General features: G+C 48.4%; 2 long non-coding RNA genes across 2 annotated transcripts in view; one reads left to right on the top strand and one right to left on the bottom strand.

The window, feature by feature from the left end:
* LOC310694389 overlaps positions 1 to 18,627 on the bottom strand; it is a 56,043-nt gene that overhangs the window by 34,300 nt on the left and 3,116 nt on the right. The gene's annotated exons all lie outside the window — the stretch shown is intronic.
* LOC310694417 lies at positions 532 to 2,685 on the top strand. The gene is made up of 2 exons (XR_014519680.1): positions 532 to 785; positions 1,994 to 2,685. It is a non-coding gene; the product is annotated as an uncharacterized lncRNA (long non-coding RNA).

Here is an 18,627-nt window from a genome sequence, read left to right as displayed (position 1 = left end):
GGTGAAGAAGTCCCTTCTGTCCAAATAACTGCCCCATAGATTACTAGAGCAAAGAAGTTTGATTACTAGAGCAAAGAAGTTTGCAATCAGTTGCAAACTTCTTTGCTCTAGTAATCAATTTACTTAAAAGGAGCTTACCAAAAGCTGAAGAAGTTGAGGGGAAGAAGAGAGATCTTCAAAAGCACTAGTGGAAAAGCCCTATGCGCCCTTTACACAGTTTCTCTCTGCAGCTGAAGCGAATATTTTGCTTCAGCACCACTAATTTGGCTAATCATAGCTCATAGCGGAAATCACAGAGTGTTTTCCTCCCAAAGAAAACTTGGAGATGTAGCTTACCCCTCACAGAGCACCTGTAGCCATCTATAGGTAGAGAGTCCTATGAGGCAGAAAATGGGCTTCAATTGTGATTGCAACAACGAGTGTGTTCATAGGTGCAAAGGCGTAAGCAGGGCTGAGTCAAGCAAATGCCCCAAATTACATTTGAAAAGAACACAATGAACATCACCCAAATTGAAGCTGCGTCAAAAGAAATCCAAGCAGGAGGCTGACAAGACCAATAACTTCTAGGAACATATTACATTGCAGTCTGATGGAGTTCCAATGGCTAGGGACAGTCTGGCCAAAAAGTGGAGGTGGGATATACTTTGCCAAATTAGTGATGCTGCACCAAAGTATTCGTTGCAGGTGCAGAGAGAACCTGCATAAAAGGGCTCAGTGCTTAGGGCTTTTCCACCAGCGCTTTTGAAGAGCTCCTCTCCTCGTCTGCTCAGCTTCTTCAGCTTTTGGTAAGCTCCTTTTAAGTAAATTGATTACTAGAGCAAAGAAGTTTGCAACAGATTGACTATGGGGCAGTTATTTACTGGGTTTTTCCCCCAACATGCCTTCCTTCTTAGCTTCACATGGAAATCAGATTTGGGAAGAGACCTTCAGGTCTTTACTTGCAATTCCCTGTGCCACTGGCATTGTTTTGGGCTCAAACAGAAGTCCCACTTCTAATAGGACTTCTGAAATGTGGCGCTGGGCCCTCTCTGGGATGGAGTTGGATGAGGGTGAAAAGGGGGATCTCTTCCTCCTAAGAGACCAGAACTGGCAAGGGGAAGATGTCCTGTTCTGGGTCTGGTTGTCATTTGTTTGAAAGAGCAGCTCTGTGTAATGGGAAGATCCCTGGACCCATTTTCCCTCCTCTGGGAATCTCAGGCCAGTGCCCCATCCTCCTCTTCTTCGGAGAAAGGCGCTGTGCCGTTGTCACAGGATGTGCCCACGTTGCCTCTCAACGGGAGGACTGAGGAGCACTTTAGGCAGGGCTGACAGTTGCCTTTTCTTGGGTGAGGCAGGTCAGACAGGGAAAGAGGCTCAGCTGGACTCCTGGGACGTCAATCCCACTCACAGCTTAGCAGGGCTGGGGAACCTGTGGGCCTCCAGATGTAAAACAACTCCCACCCCCTCTGGCCTTGGCCAATGTTGGCTGCTAGGGCTGCTGGGAGTTGTAGTTCCACAAGCTATGGAAGGCTACCCGTCCCCATCCCTGCTGTAGAAACAACACTCAGCTAGGGGGACCAACAGTCTGAGCCCAGAAGAGGAAGGATCCTGCAGGGCCAGAGCGTGAGAGACGTCTCTCAAATTTCAGAGGGAGAGGGAGAAGGGTCAGAGAGACACAACCTGTCAAATGGGGGTGGGAATCATTGAGACTTTTCCATTTGAAAATCACTATTTTAATGTTTTACCATCATTCAACTTACTGTCCCAGGCCTGGCTGCAACGATTAAAAATCAACATTAAATTAATCTTTTATATCTCTCGTTATCTGAACTGTCTCCGTCCTGGATATGCATTCTTTAAGTCATCATAAAGGAATCTCAATATAAAAGCTGAAAAGTAAGGGGAACTGCCGCCTCCCTGTCTGACAAATATTTCTCTGGTTATGAGAGATAATGTCTGATTTCCCCTGTTTTCACGTGTTTCTGAAAGTATCCTTGAAAACGTATCATTTCAGAGTATCCAAGATTCTTGCAAGATGTCCAGTATCAACAATCTAGCTCCCTCTTCGGAGATGCCAGTGGAACACCCCCCAATAGAGGATATTATAGCTATAATAAACAAATTCAAAGTCATTGTCAAGCGGCCACAATTCCGTCGTTGAGGATTCACTTCTGCTGCTTCCTTTGATACTTTGGATGGTCTCACGTTTTGAACAGAATGCAGGGCAGTCATGTCACTCACCAGATGCACCCAGTTGAGAATCGTTTGCTTTTCTGATCCTAATGTAAAGCCCCCAACTGACAACTGAGTCAAGAAACCTGCGTATAGTTTGTGCTCTTGAGGGCCAGGAAGTCCGAAATGCTGAGCGCCCACTACGCAAACTATCCATGGCTGCCGACATGTCATCTTTGCTCTGTAACACATTCTTTCCCCTTGCAAATCTTCCTTCCTCCTCTGCTGAGTGTATCTTTCCTCCATTTATGCCAAGCAAGCCTCAGTTCACTGAGTCAGAATTGGCGGAAGATCTGCACATCTTCCACCGAGAGGCTCTTGCCTGGGGCCATTTTGGCCGCCTGTGAACACTTTTATGAGTGTTTTGCTTTCCTTTAATCTCTTAATGTTGAACCTCTTCTCCTGCTTGACCTGTTGATCCCAGAGAATGTTCCCTCCTTCCTTGCTAGCCATTAAAGCTTCACTGCAGCATCACAGAGGCCTCTTGCGTGTTTTTTCTCCTGCTTTACTGGTTCTCAGCTCACCTTTCATGAAGTGCAACTGGCAATCACAAATATGTCTCCTTGATATGTGTCTGATCCTGTCCAACACCCATCTGCGCTGACCCCGATTAGCTTCTCCTGCCTGAAAGTCCCTGCCAAGACAGGCACCGCTCAGTTGGAAGGAGGGGTTCCCGGCTACTCCTTGGAAGCTGTTTCTGCAGTTCCAAGGTGTCCAGTCGTGATGAAGTCAGCAGAAAGAGGACTCAGGAATGGGGTTAGGGGCGTTGAGTTTAGCTTGCATTAAAAGGTGAATCTATCCAATTCATAATTTGCAATTTGACATAATAGCCAAAACACGGCACCCTTCGAAATACACCCTTGTATGAAGGTGTGATGCTGTTCCCCAAGCAAGCAATATTTTGAAAGAAAGAAAAACCCATATGTCAACATGAAAGAGTGCATAAAATGAAGAGATTAGTGAATTAGTTTAACATACAAATCTGTATTATATCAGTGGACTTTGATTGCAAAATTCCATGTCAAAATGTGGGGGATTGGGAGAATTTTGCATTGATGCTTATGAATTTTCACAAGGCTAAATAAATAAATAAATAAATAACAAACTGCTGCAGACACGAAGAGAGCTGAATTCACATTTGGAAACAGTGAGAAACTGGGATTTCTAAAATTAACAGGTTGAAGGGACAAGCATTCCTAAGCTGTGACCAGAAGACCAGGACAATATTCAACCTTCCCCTACTATGTTCCCAAAGGTATCTTGCAGGCCAGGTTACACCTTGGCTTGGGAAGCTGCTTTGCTTCATTTGGGCTCAGCTTCACCTTGGATGATGTTCTCTGTGTTCCTTTTAATGGAATTCAGGTGTTCTCTTGACTCCTTCAGGCTTCAGAAGCATCCTCTCCTTCCCTCTCTCAAAGGCCTGCTCACCAATAATCTCTGCTCCAAACATTTGCAGGGTCATTGTAACAGCATAAAGGCCTTGAACACTGACAGTTCCAGGAATCACGGAACATTGTCCTCCCCAAGAATTCTGGGAAATGTAGCTTACCCCTCACAGAGCTATGATTCCCAGCACCCTTAGCCAGCTATAGGGAACAGTGTCTTTTGAGGCAGAAAACGTGCTTCACCTGCAAACTCCTACCACAACCCAACACTGTGTGCTGTGACCTGAGTCCTTTTGTACTCAAATTTACCTGCCATATCTGCCCCGATAGAAAGTCACCAGATTTAGCCAGGTTGGGCATGAGTCAGCATTACCAACTTATGTGGAATTAACCCAACAAACACTTTCCCTAATGCTGCCATCCTTTAGTTTTTTGCCACCCCCACCCCCAGTTTACTCTGAATGCTTTCCAAACCTCCTACTAGTTGGTGTAAGTAGCATGAGCTAGACACCAGAATGAGAGACAAAATGAACTTTGAATTAATGTTTCGATCTATTAAAGGGACAATATGTACAGGAAGGAATGCGGATATTTATATTAGGGTCTTCATAGTACCTGATTAGAGTTTCTGAAGCCTCAGGAGACACCATTGCTGACACCAGTCACAAAGTGGCTTCACCCTCTAGCCATGTTGCGTGGCGAGTTCCTGCCTCCCCCATGGAAATAAAGACACGGGACACCCGTATTTTAGGTTAATGGGCAAAATTAGGCCACAACTTTATTGATTACAGGAATTGAGCGGTATTGGCTTAGGCATTGGTCCTATCGACTAACTGGCTTCAGCCTGATTGCTAGAAGACCGGCAAGGGTTAACTACCAGTAGGGGGAGTCCTGCTGATGTACATCAACTAGGAGCTCCCCCGGGGTCACCGCTCGGGGGCGTGCCTTAGGCCCACACCTCCATAGGCTTCGGACAGGGCAACACCCCCTGGAATCCTTTACTGGACTACCCTTCGATATGGGGGAAGGTGATGGCGCTTCCTCCCCCCCCCACTCATCTGCATAACAATACCCTTACCAATGCCTAACCGCCAATGCCGAGGAAGTTGTTACGATTTGCTACGAGGTAGGCGAAAAACCAAATGGCTGGTGCCAATTTGCCAAGTTGAAAAAAATCCTTCCGGGCCCCTTTATGGCGACCAAGCGAGGTCCATAGCAAGGTCAAGGAACAAAAACCTTAAAGGGCGGGAGGGTGGGAAACCGGAGCAGCTGGGGCGCTGGAGCAGAGAAAGAGGGAAATCCTCAGGCGCGCCGGCCCTAAATAGTGCGGGCCACGCCTCCCGGGCCAGCCGATTGGCTGGCAAGGGACATGACGCGCCTGAGGATTCCCTGCTCTCGCGGGGACTGCAAGCCAGCCCCTGCACATGTGGTGGGAGGGCATGAAGCCCGCAACCCCACCTCCTCTCCAGCTTGGAAGCGGCTTTCCCTAAATCCCCACGTTGGCCAGATAGTCCTGCACCCTCTCCCACCCGGACCAGTGTGGATGAATTGACTTGATCCAGGCTCCTCCCAGTTAAATAAGTTTTCTCTTCTCTCTCACCTCCCAAGACTGCTCAAGAAGGACTTCTGCTACACATGCTTGCAGGGTATTTTAACAGTACAAGGCCTCAAATGTTCACAGTATATTTTCCCATCAAAGGATTTTGGGAAATGCAGTTTACCCCTCACAGAGCTACGATTCCCAGCTGTCTGACAGAGCCCATCGTTTTTAAAGGGGAAAACTGTGCTGTGAATGTGCTCGAAAGGTATGATGTGTGTTCCTCTGTGGCCAGGATAACATATGCTCCAAACATTACGCTAAAGGAGCATGAATGATTCAGGAAACACACCAAGTCCCATTAAGAGGAACATGAAGAATATCCAAGATGAAGTTGCGGGAAAACAAAGCTAAACGGCTTCCTGAGCAAAGGGGTGGCTGACATGAAAGGTAATTTATTGGAACATGTTACATTTAGTCCTCCTAGTGGTGCAGCAAGAAAGCTGCAAGCGCATTAAGTTCCTAGACATTAGTGCATGGGTAGGCAAACTAAGGCCTGGGGGCCAGATCTGGGTCAATCCCCTTATCAATCTGGTCCGTGGATGTCATTTGCTGCACTTAGCAGAAAAGCACTCCCGGCAGCCAGCCATAAATTCCTTTCTTTATTTTTTTCTGACAAGATTACATGCAGAATAAACAAAGCGACCCGTCTCTCATGACGCGTTGCTCTAACTACTTTCTCTTTTCCCTCTCCCTCGAGACCAACAGAGCCAACAGCTCAGTCCCTTCTGTTTTCCCCTGTGACGTGGATCCCCCTTTCTCTGAGGCACCCCTTCCTCCCCAGACTCACTATCCTCTTCTCTGTCTTCTGAGGAGGACTCAGTACTGAGCAGTGGAGATCGTTCCCTGTATCCTCTAATTCTTTCCTCCCTCGCTGCCTGCGGTTCCCTGACAGTGGATGGTCCAAGAATCAGCCAGCTTTTACATGAGTGGAATGCGTCCTTTTATTTTATATGCATCTCTGGGTTATTTGTGGGGCCTGCCTGGTGTTTTTACATGAGTAGAATGCGTGCTTTTATTTGAAATGCACCTCTGGGTTGTTTGTGGGGCATAGGAATTTGTTCATTTTTTCCCTTCAAAATATAGTCCGGCCCCCCACAAGGTCTGAGGGACAGTGAACTGCTGAAAAAGTTTGCTGACCTCTACATTAGCACATAGAATCATGGAAGGGAACCCAAAAGCCATCTAGTCCAGCCCCCCAGGGAATCTCAACACATAGTCCCCCATCCAATCTGAAACCATACGGGACCCAGCTTAGCTTTGCAAAGTAATTAATTGGTTGGGGACCTGCATCACAAATTCATAAAAGGTAAAGGACCCCTGACAGTTAAGTCCAGTCGCGAACGACTCTGGGGTTGCAGCGCTCATCTAGCTTTAGAGGCCGAGGGAGCTGGCGTTTGTCCGCAGACAGTTTTTCCGGGTCATGTGGCCAGCATGACTAAGCCAGAGCAGTACCTATTTATCTCCTCGCACTTTTTGGGGTGCTTTCGAACTGCTAGGTTGGCAGGAGCAGGGACCAAGCAACGGGAGCTCACCCCGTCGCGGGGATTCAAACCGCTGACCTCCTGATCGGCAAGCCCTAGGCTCAGTGGTTTAGACCACAGCACCATCCTCGTCCCCACAAATTCATACAAATGTGCAATTCGAAGGCTGGTGTTTTTCAGTTCTCATACCATTTTTGGAAACTGAATCTGAATCTGTTGAATGGTCTCTTTAAATTTGAAGGTTCATTATTGTTTCACAAGATGTGTATGTCTTTAAGGGCCCGAGCAAATAACGTGACCTAGTTTTACAGCTGTGAAGCAGTGTAGCAGGTGGTAATTAAGCTGTTGGGTATGGTATTTTACATGGGTTCTCTCTGTGCTTTGAAGAAAATATGTTGGCACGGGGTCACTAATTTGACTACCTTTACCCCACCTAGATTCACTTGATGTTCCTAGCAATTCAGATGCAACTTGACTCTAATGTTATGTGTTTGGATGAATTACTGTCATTTCAGCATCCTCCTTTGCTTAGCATGCCATTATGGGGTGGTTTTTTTGCTTGGCTTCACTTTGCATGATGTTCTTCATGTTCCTTCTAATGGAATTTGGTGCGTTTTATTGTCTTCCTGAATAAGAATAATGGTAATAATTATTTTAATTTTGTTTTTTTCTACCCCGCCCTCTGATTGGGTCACCTCAGTCACTCTGGGCAGCTTCCAGCATATACAGAAACATAATAGAACATCAAGGGACACAGGTGGTGCTGTGGGTTAAACCACAGAGCCTAGGACTTGCAGATCAAAAGGTCGGCGGTTCGAATCCCTGCGATGGGGTGAGCTCCCGTTGCTCGGTCCCTGCTCTTGCCAACCTAGCAGTTCAGAAGCACGTCAAAGTGCAAGTAGATAAATAGGTACCACTCTGGCGGGAAGGTAAACGGTGTTTCCGTGCGCTGCTCTGGTTCTCCAGAAGCAGCTTAGTCATGCTGGCCACATGACCCGGAAGCTGCGCGCAGGCTCCCTTGACCAATAAAGTGAGATGAGCACCACAACCCCAGAGTCGGCCACGACTGGACCTAATGGTCAGGGGTCCCTTTACCGTGTGTCTCCCCCCCCCCTTTGGAGTCCTTCAGAGAGAAAATGGTTTCCCTTGTTCTTTTGGTTCCCTGAAATGAGCCACAAGAGATGGGCATAAGAGATGCATGGAAGAAGGCACAGAGAGTCCCATAGTCATGGGAAGAGCCTTTTGCCTCTGTGGGAAGCGGAAACGGCCCTTTTGCTGTGGGCTCAAGATGGCCGCTGGAATCCACTGTAAAGGAAAGGCTCTGGGCCTCAGCCATTTGCCACAGGGACTAGAGAGCTGTTTCCTCAAAGGCTCTTCTCTCTCCTTTAGTGGAAAACAGAGAACCGCTCTGAAGCCCCACAGCAATGTTCCATGGAGAGGACTAGTGGCTCCAAGCCGTTGCTCTCCCGAGGAAAATGGCCGCCTGCTTCTCCCTCTCGCACAAGGGTTGGTGTGTGGCAAAGGACTGCGCTGAGATGAGAACAGGGTGAAGAGGAAGGGCAGCGCTCTGCTCCTCATACCCAGGAGTTGCTGTTTACCATTATGGAAATCGGCGTGGGGCAAAATGGCATTTTCTCATCCCACTGGAATGCTACCCCAGTTCTTAATCAAGACAGCCACCACCCTGTGTTACTGGAATCCCCCAAAAGGCAGACGCCTCCAGAGAAAAGAGAAAACAATTTTCATAATACATAATTAAACTGCGGAACTCCCACCCACAGGAGACAGCGATGGCCGCCAACTTGGATGGCTTTGAAAGGCGATGAGGCCTTTATGCACAAGGGCCTCAGAAAGACCTTTATGCACAAGGGCCTCAGAAAGAACCTGAAATAGACCATTTTTTAAAGACAAATGGACTATCAAAAATAAGCCAAGATAAAAGATCAATCTTGAATTGCAAAATAACTCAACAGGAAATTGAAGGTGCCATCCAGAATATGCAACTTGGCAAATCTCCAGGCCCGGACGGGCTTACCTCCAAATATTATAAGACTTTGAAGGACTATTTGATACAACCTTTGATGGAGGTATGTAACCAGATTATGGAGGGGAAGAGGGCACCGGAAACGTGGAAAGAAGCATTCATCACATTGATACCTAAATCAGAACTGGAAAAGACCCAGCTTAAGAACTACCGTCCCATCTCACTCTTGAATGTGGATTACAAAATATTTGCAGACATTTTGGCAAGTAGATTTAAAAAAGTACTAAATGAAGTAATTCATAAGGACCAAGCAGGCTTTCTCCCTGGTAGACATATGTCTGATAACACCAGGAACATTATAGACATTTTGGAGCTTTTGCGGATTAGGAACACAAGGGCGGCCCTAATCTTTATTGATGCGGAGAAAGCATTTGACAACATTTCTTGGCTGTTCATGAAGAAAAACTTGGAAGGGATGGGAGTGGGGCGGGGGTTTGAAAATGGAATAGACGCAATCTACTCAGAACAAAAAGCTAAACTGATAGTGAACAATGTGGTGTCGGAGGAACTCAAAATTGAAAAAGGGACACGACAGGGGTGCCCTCTATCTCCTCTGTTATTTATTTCTGTCCTGGAGGTGTTGCTGAACATGATTAGGGAGGATCGGTTGGTGCAAGGTATAGAGGTCGGAGTAAAACAATACAAACTGAAAGCTTTTGCAGATGACCTAGTTTTAACATTACAGGAGCCAGAATCTAGTACAAAAAGAGTGCTTGAACTTATTTCGGAGTTTGGTCGGGTGGCGGGATTTAAGTTAAACAAGCAAAAAACTAAGGTTTTGGTTAAAAATTTGACATCTACAGAAACAGATGGGTACCAGAAAGAAACAGAATTAAGTGTGGTTAAAAAAGTGAAATACCTGGGGGTATTCTTGTCCACCAAAAACTTGAATCTATTTAAAGATAATTATGAAAAATGTTGGTCGGAAATTAAAAAGGACTTGGAAATTTGGTCAAGACTGAAACTTACCTTGTCAGGTCGAATTGCAGCTATAAAGATGTGTGTCTTGCCGAAAATGTTATTCTTGTTTCAAACCCTACAGATCGTGGACAGAGTGGAATGCTTTGGAAAATGGCAGAAGGACATATCTAGGTTTGTCTGGCAGGGCAAAAAGCCCCGAATAAAATTTAAAATACTAACTGACTCGAAAGAAAGAGGGGGGTTTGCCCTGCCGGACTTGAGGTTGTATTATGAAGCTGCAGCCTTCTGTTGGTTGAAGGATTGGTTCCTGTTGGAGAACACTGATGTCCTAGATCTGGAAGGGTTTGACAATGCCTTTGGTTGGCATGCATATCTGTGGTATGACAAGGCGAAAGTTCATAAACTGTTCAAAAACCATATTGTCAGGAAAACAATTTTTGCCGTCTGGTTGAAGTATAAGGATTTACTAGAAGGCAAGACCCCGAGGTGGCTATCACCGATGGAAGCCAAGGCTCCAAAAAAAAAGACCCAATATGGAGGCCTACTGGCCAAAATATTGGGAATTAATTGAGAGATCTGGAGATAACTGGAAGCTGCAGAGCCAGGATAAATTAAAAAGTAAGGTGCGAGACTGGCTACATTATGCTCAAATTCAAGAGGTTTTTAAAATGGATAAAAAAGTTGGTTTTCAGGTGGAAAAATCTAAATTGGAAATGGAATTGCTAGAACCAAAGACCAAGGTACTTTCGAGAATGTATAACTTGCTGCTTAAATGGAATACACAGGATGAAACAGTTAAATCTGCTATGATAAAATGGGCACAGGATGTTGGACATAACATTATGTTTGAGGACTGGGAAAGGTTGTGGAACACCGGTATGAAGTTTACGGCATGTACTGCCCTGAAAGAGAACATTATGAAAATGGTATACCGGTGGTACATGACCCCAGTCATGTTAGCTAAGATATATCACCTGTCTGACAATAAATGTTGGAAATGTAAGGAGACAGAAGGGACATTCTTTCACCTCTGGTGGACCTGCCTGAAAGTGAAGGCCTTCTGGGAAATGATATATAATGAACTGAAAAAGGTATTTAAATATACCTTCCCCAAGAAACCGGAGGCCTTCCTCCTGGGCATGGTGGACCGGAAGGTGCTAAAAAAGGATAGAACCCTGTTTATGTATACAACCACAGCAGCAAGAATTCTTATCGCAAAGCACTGGAAGACACAAGATTTACCCACACTGGAGGACTGGCAGACGCAGATGATGGACTATATGGAATTAGCAGAAATGACTGGCAGAATCCGAGATCTGAGCGAAGAAAAAGTTGAGGAGGACTGGAAAAAATTCAAGGACTATTTGCAAAAGTACTATAAGTTGTTTGAATGTTAAGAATGTGTACGATTAGGAAATGGTAAGCTCCTGCAATTTAATTAGGTAAATGACAAAGTAAGTTATAACAGAGGAAAATAAGACAATTTGAGACAAATATATTATGTTTATTATAAAGGTACTAAAATGGAATTACAATCTTTTTTTGAAATTGGTTACATAATAATTGAAAGGTACAGTAAGTTGTGAAATAAGGTAACAAATTGCTGACAATGTGAGTTTAAAGAATGCAATGTTGGGAGGACGTGAGGAGGTCCACAGGAGAATAACTTTTGGAAAGATAATATGAAATCTAATTTTCTCTTTTTTTCCCCTTTCTTTTCTTTCTTCTTACTCTTTATCTTTTTATATCTGTCTATTTATAAAAATTGTTTCTTGCTCACTGTTTTGTAACAGATGTTGTGAACTAATGGAAAAGAAACGCAATTGTCAGAGCTGCTTGAAGATCCTAGCTCACAGAGGATCACGCTAGCCAGCGATCATTAAGTAAAAGTCTTTATTGAGTTACAGTTTCCATTCTCACGCTGCTGCGCGCAACTCTACGTCTAGTAGCTAGATCGGCGAAGCTCCGTCTGAGTCTCCGCCCCGTGTGCACCAACTTAATATCCTAGCCCGGCTCCACCTTTTCCGCCTGACTGTCCTCCTCTGGGTCCCTCTACCCCCCGGGGTCTCTTCCTTCCGGGATTCTTCTGACGCTGACCCCCCGGACCCTCCTGTCTCCTTGCGCCGGGCTTTAGGACCTGGCTCCCTTTCCGGGCTGCTTACTGCGCCACCTTCCTCTGCATTTGAACTTGGCGCGCGCGCCCAACCTTCCACTTTCCGCTTAACCGTTTCTTCGCTCCCCGATGGAGGTGTGGCCACTCCTGACTCGTGCCCTCCCTCCTGTGGTGAGCTGCCAGCGCTTGCCCCCTGGCTCCTTTCCTCTTCCCTGCTCTCTGGCGGTGACGCTGGTCCCGATTTCCAACTGCTCTCCTCTGAGTCCCCTCTGGCTCTATCTTCCTGGGGTGCCCCCCTAGACTCCCCCCTTGCCCTGGCCACTGGTGCTCCTTTCTGTGAATCCTCTGATTCACTGGAAAGACTCGGAGATCTCGGGTCGTCGTCATCACTCATCTTTTCTTCTGCCTCCTCCCCTTCGCTCTCTGTTTCCTCCCTTGCCCTTGCCTCTGCTCCTAAACCCCTGACATCCATCCCCCCTCGAAGCCCCCCATTCCCCCCTCCCCTCCTTCCGGTGCTGGAGCTGGGTGCTGCTGTTGCAAAGGGACGAACGTCGGATATCGTTCGCTTCCCGTGGCGGGTCTCCATCTGAAGTCTCCCGGGTCTTCCTCCCTGCTCTCGTCGACGACGGTCACCTCCGCTTCCATCTCCATGCCGCCGTGCTCGAAACCAGGGTCGTCCCCGAAAATGTCCATGTCCGTCTCTCCCTCACTTCCTCCTGGCGGCGTTGCTCGTCCTGAGCATTCCAGCCACTTTCTGCGGAACTGCTCCTCTGGCCTATCGTCCCACCAATACGAGGGTTCTGATGCAGATCCCGAGGGTGACCCCTCCGGGGAACGGACGTCTCGTGTCGGGTCCTCGTCCGAGTCGAACCCCCGGAACGTGCTGGCCGAAAGCGTGGGCGTGAAAAGCCAGTCGTCGAAAAAGTCTGCTGGCATAGGTCTATGTGGGAAGAGGGCATGAAACTCGTCTTTGAGCAGAGGTTCGTCCAAGGCGTAGCCCGGCACCCAGCTGTTCGCACTGGCCGGGGTGCCCTCCTTGGCGAGAAAGTATTCTACCCCCTCTTCCCCCCATCTGGAGTCCAAAATCTCCGTGACTTCGTTGATGCGCTCCTTCTGTGCCACTCCCGCGTGCCCTGTTCTGTCTCTGACCGGACTCGGCGCCGTTCCGGGTTCCTGGAACCTGTGCGGTGCCTTGTAGGGAGTGAGCACCGATCTGTGGAATACCGGATGCATTCTGGAACCCTCCGGAAGTGCCAGTCTGAAAGCTACCGGGTTGACCTGCTCTTCGACTTGGTAGGGCCCCAGTTGTTTATGCCCTAGTTTCTTCTTGGCCAACGACCTGGCCGGCACTGCGTGGGCTGCTAACCAGACCCAGTCTCCCACGTGGAGCTCTTCGCCAACCCTTCTGTGTTTGTCCGCTTGTACCTTGTATGCGTGCTTGGCCAGCTCCAGGTGGCGCCTCAGCTGATCGTGGACTTCCTGCAGCTCCGACGCGAACGCATCTGCTGTCTGCGGCTCCCCGTCCCCCATTCTTTCCAGTCCCGGGAAGGTTCTGGGGTGCCTCCCGTTGTTGGCGAAGAACGGCGTGACCCCCGTGGAGACGTGTTTGTCGACAAAGTCCTGCCCTATAAAGTCCGCATTGCTGCCCGAGTCAACTGTGATTGGCACGTCCATGGTGATTCCATTGGGCAGCTGGAGAGATGCGGTGAGCCTCACTACTGGTTTGGGCGGGAGGGGGTTCACGGGCTGTAAAATCTCTGGGGACTGCGTCACTAACACGTCTGGCTGGGCCCCAGGGCCTCTTCCTCCAGCCAGACTGCGTCGTTTCCCTGCTGTGGTCCTCCTTGCTGCGTTGCTGCAGTCACCATTGCTGAGGCTGCAGTGAGCTTGTGGAGCCTCTGGGGACACTCTTTCGCCATATGCCCTGGCTCCTCACAGACGTAACACTTCCTGTTCCCTCTAGGAGGCTTCGCTTTCACTGCTGCCGGTGCTAGGGCTCTGGTTGCTGACTGAGCCCTTGCACCTCCAACCTCCATAGGTTCCGCTCCTCCTCCTGGCGGAGGCGTGGATTGCGCACGCGCTGCTTCTCTGGGAAGGAAGGAGGAGCCCCTGGCTGGTTCGCGCCCTCCACGCCCTTCGTCCCTGCTCCACGGACGTTCTTCCAGCCGCACCCCCACTGCCAGTGCCCTCTGAATGACCTCCTGGGTGGTCCGGGGTCTCTCCCCCCTCGCGATCTCATCTTTAATCGAGCTGTGCAGCCCCTCCCAAAAGAGGTCTCTTACAGGGGCCGAATCTCTGTCCCATTCCAGGGCACTGACCAAAGCGAAAAAGCGGGCATGGTACTGCCTCACGCTGGCCCTCCCTTGCCTTAGTCCATGCACCTCCTTCCGGGCAAGATCCACATCAATGCTTGATAAAAAACACCCATCCATCGCTTTAATAAAGGCATCCGCATTTTGGAGCGCCGGATCCTTATCTCTCCATAAATTGCGCAGCCATGCTTTAGCATCCCCATGCAAATGGGACATGATGAATCCCACTTTCTCTTGCTCATCTCTAAAGTCTTTATTCAGCAGTTGCAGTGCGCACAGTACGTCTGCTCTAAAGTTGGGATACTGTTGCAGGTTCCCATCGAAGTGAGAGACCAGACCGCCTGTTCGTCTCGCCAACCCAATTCCCTCCTGCCTGGGTGTCTGCTTTGTCAGCACGTCTAACCTGACCTGGAGATCCCTGCAGGCGGCAGCTGCCTCCTCCTCTCTCTTCCTGGATGCGAGAGCCTCGGCATTCAGTTGTGACACTGCTTTTCTGAGTTCCTCTATCTGCTGCTCAGCCGTCATGTCGTCTGCCGTTCGTGAGCTCGCTAGTAGGCACCTGCTTCTCTCCCCTCCTCGAGGCTGTAGATGCCCACAATTCGGAGACGGAGCTTACTGTCAGAGCTGCTTGAAGATCCTAGCTCACAGAGGATCACGCTAGCCAGCGATCATTAAGTAAAAGTCTTTATTGAGTTACAGTTTCCATTCTCACGCTGCTGCGCGCAACTCTACGTCTAGTAGCTAGATCGGCGAAGCTCCGTCTGAGTCTCCGCCCCGTGTGCACCAACTTAATATCCTAGCCCGGCTCCACCTTTTCCGCCTGACTGTCCTCCTCTGGGTCCCTCTACCCCCCGGGGTCTCTTCCTTCCGGGATTCTTCTGACGCTGACCCCCCGGACCCTCCTGTCTCCTTGCGCCGGGCTTTAGGACCTGGCTCCCTTTCCGGGCTGCTTACTGCGCCACCTTCCTCTGCATTTGAACTTGGCGCGCGCGCCCAACCTTCCACTTTCCGCTTAACCGTTTCTTCGCTCCCCGATGGAGGTGTGGCCACTCCTGACTCGTGCCCTCCCTCCTGTGGTGAGCTGCCAGCGCTTGCCCCCTGGCTCCTTTCCTCTTCCCTGCTCTCTGGCGGTGACGCTGGTCCCGATTTCCAACTGCTCTCCTCTGAGTCCCCTCTGGCTCTATCTTCCTGGGGTGCCCCCCTAGACTCCCCCCTTGCCCTGGCCACTGGTGCTCCTTTCAGTGAATCCTCTGATTCACTGGAAAGACTCGGAGATCTCGGGTCGTCGTCATCACTCATCTTTTCTTCTGCCTCCTCCCCTTCGCTCTCTGTTTCCTCCCTTGCCCTTGCCTCTGCTCCTAAACCCCTGACAGCAATAAAAACTTTTTTTAAAAAAAAAAATGAAAGGCGATGAGGCAGTTTTGTGGAGGATAATAAGGCTATCAGTGGCTACTGGCCATGGAGTCTGCCTTCTCCCTCCTCCGATTTCTGCCTCTGGGTACCCGCTGCTGGGAAATGCAGGTAAGCCTTTGTTTGGATGGAGGGGAGGTTGTAGCCTCTGCCTGCCCCTCCTCATTAAGGACATCCTCTTTAAGGGATCCGGGGTGTGTGGATCCTGTCCAATGCCTGTCCCCCCCTCACAGTGCTACAATTCCCAGCGCCCTTAAAGATCTACAGTGCCTAATAATAATAATAATAATAATAATAATTTATTCATACCCCACCCATCAGGCTGGGTTTCCCCAGCCACTCTGAGCGGCTTCCAACAAAAGATTAAAATACAATAATTCATCAAATATTAAAGCCTTCCCTAAACTGAATTCTATGAAGAGGGAAAAGTGTTTTAAATGTGTAGTTTGTCTGTAGCCATGATGCTCCACATGTGATGCTTCAGAAGCATGAAAGCTTAAGGAAAAAACCCAAATCCCATAAAGAGGAACACGAAGAACTTCCAAGATGAAGCTGAGCCAAAACAAAGCAAAGCAGATCCTGAGCCAAGACGTCGCCTGACATGAAATATAACATCTTACAATTGGGTTACAGGGTCTGGGAGGGTGCCCAGGAGCATTCTGGTAAAGTCTATACTTGACTGGGGTGGGGTATACTTAGCCAAATTAGTGACGCCATGTTGTCCGAAAAGTCCAGAGAGAAACCATATAAAAGGCTTTTCCACCAGTGCCTTGAAACATCTCCTCTCTTCCGCCACTCGGCTTCTCCATCACTTGGTAAGTTGTCTTTAACTGAATTTCTTCTTAGAGGAGAGAAGGAAGGAACTGTTTGATTATGGAACAGAGATCTTTTTGAAATTTGGTTTGACTCAATTAGCTGTCAATTGAGAGACAAGAAGCAGTTTTGGGAAGAAGAACTCAAATCTCTACATCCTAGGAGTTGTGTTACTGGGATTGTTTTGGGCTCAACAGAAAATTTTAACCTAGAGTTGTATTGGGGCTTTTAGAAATGCGAAACTGGGTACTTTCATGGTTGGAGCCAGCTAGGAAAAGAAGATAGCAGCCGTGGTCCTGAGTGTTTTTGCAAAACCTTGCCTAGTGTCCCTGTTCCCTGTCTTTCTGGAGAAAGCTGCTCTGGCCATGGTCACACCTGCTGCCCATGGAGCAGCTGAACTGGGTTTTTGAGGCTCACTCTATGCAGGGCTGCCTTGTTCCAGCCCCACTGACCCTTTCTTGCATGAGGCAGGTCTGGCAGAGCCAGGTGCTCCCCTGAAACCCTGGAAAGGGAATCCTTCTTTCTGGTGAAGAGAGGTGGGGAACCTCTGGCCCTCCAGACATGGCCAAACTACAACCATCATCTTCCAGAGCCAGTGTGGTGTAGTGGTTAAGAGCGGTAGTCACGTAATATGGGGAACCAGGTTCGCTTCCCTGCTCCTCCACCTGCAGCTGCTGGGTGACCTGAAAGTATCCTTGAAAATGTTCTCATTTCAGGTTCTCCAAGACTCCTCCAAGATGTCCACTGTCAGCATGGGATCCACCCCTATGGTGCTGAGGATGCCAGACATGGGACCAATTTCCCCTCCTTTTCGTTTTGCAATATCAGCTAAAGAAGCCATAATGTTAGTCAGAAAATCGACTGATGAAGTCATAATGTCACTCACTGTAATGCCATTCAGAATGTGGACCCTAGAATAGCCCACGTTCCCCACCCTAAAGGAAAGCCCCCAGCTGGAAACTGAAATAACAAACCTGGAGATGGTTCGTAATCTCGGAGGCCAGCCAGGTCTCCGCGATGACAGGGATGCCATCTTTTCTGACATCCGTAGCCGCCCACACCTCATCTTTGCTCTGTCCCACATTACTCTTTCCTTACAAATCTTCCTTCTAGCTCTGCTGACTGTGTATCTTTCCTCCATTTGCGCCAAGCAACCCTCAAGAGCTGCACATCTTCCCCTGAGGATTCCCGGCTGGGGCCGTTTTTAGCCGGCTGGGCCAGGGCAAAGGGAAGGATGAGATGCATTCCCTATGCAACCGTGAGATGAATTTTTACAGAGATCCTGGGAAGGCAGCTCAGTCTGCAGGACTGTAGGAGGGTCTGTTAATTGGGGAGAAGGCGTTTGACCAGAATGAGGGATCAGAAAGGGGTGGCAGGCAGGACGCAGGCTTGTCACGGAGAAACAGGTGCCCCCTTGGCAGCTGGAATCAGACAAAGCTGCCCGGATGCACAGACAGCAGAAAAATTGTTTTGCGAGTATCATCCTTAAAAGCCTGCCGGTGTGCATGTCAACTGTCAGGACATTTCCATAGATTCTGTTCAGTTATGAACCTGCACCCTTGCTCATGTATTGACTTCTAAGCTTGCGCTAATGGCCTGAATAAAGATGCTTTTCTTCCTTCCTTCCTCTTTTTTAAAAAAGCGTTTATTAATTTTCCAATAAGAACATCCAATTAACATATCAAATCCAATCCAATAAAGATAAAAAACTAAAATAAAAAGTCCAATTGTCTTCCAAATTGTAATCTTGTTTTTTTTGACTTCCCACGGTCTGAATTCCAAAGCATTTTCCACATCCTCATAGTCCTGCCTATTGTCGTCAGTTCCATATCATGATTTTATCCGCCTTTCTTCCTTTCAAGCAAGAGTCGTGGCGTGTTTGGGGATGGGAGCCCAACGTCAGCCTTGTCTCCAGTCCTCCCAGTCCGACCTGGAGACGCTGCTGGGGGTTGATCTTCTGTTTGCAACTCATGGGCTCTGCCAATGGAGTTTGATGCTCCTACTCATCTGGGGTGGTTTCCCTTGTTAATTAGTCGGTGCACTCATTAGCGCTTCTCAGGCATGATCTACACCTTTAAAAGCAATAGTAATGATACATAATAGCTCAGTCTCTGGCAGGCAGCTCGGCACCTTTGATTACAGAGGGTGCCTTGCCAAGGAAGCATTTCCTCAGCTGTTCGTTTCTGAGGGGAAATTATGTTGTTCTCTAAAATTTGGGTCGGTATGGAAAGTGTCTCCTGAAAGCGGACAGTTCAAAAAATATCGGAAACCCCACGTCCTGGGAAATACTGCTGGCCTCACACTCTGAGGCTGATCAGTTACTTCTAAATTATCAAC

Source organism: Podarcis liolepis (genome assembly GCF_965112155.1).
Source record: "Podarcis liolepis genome assembly, chromosome: 15".
Taxonomy (NCBI): domain Eukaryota; kingdom Metazoa; phylum Chordata; class Lepidosauria; order Squamata; family Lacertidae; genus Podarcis; species Podarcis liolepis.
Note: the sequence above shows the minus strand (reverse complement) of the source record. Positions and strands in the feature narration are given on the sequence as shown.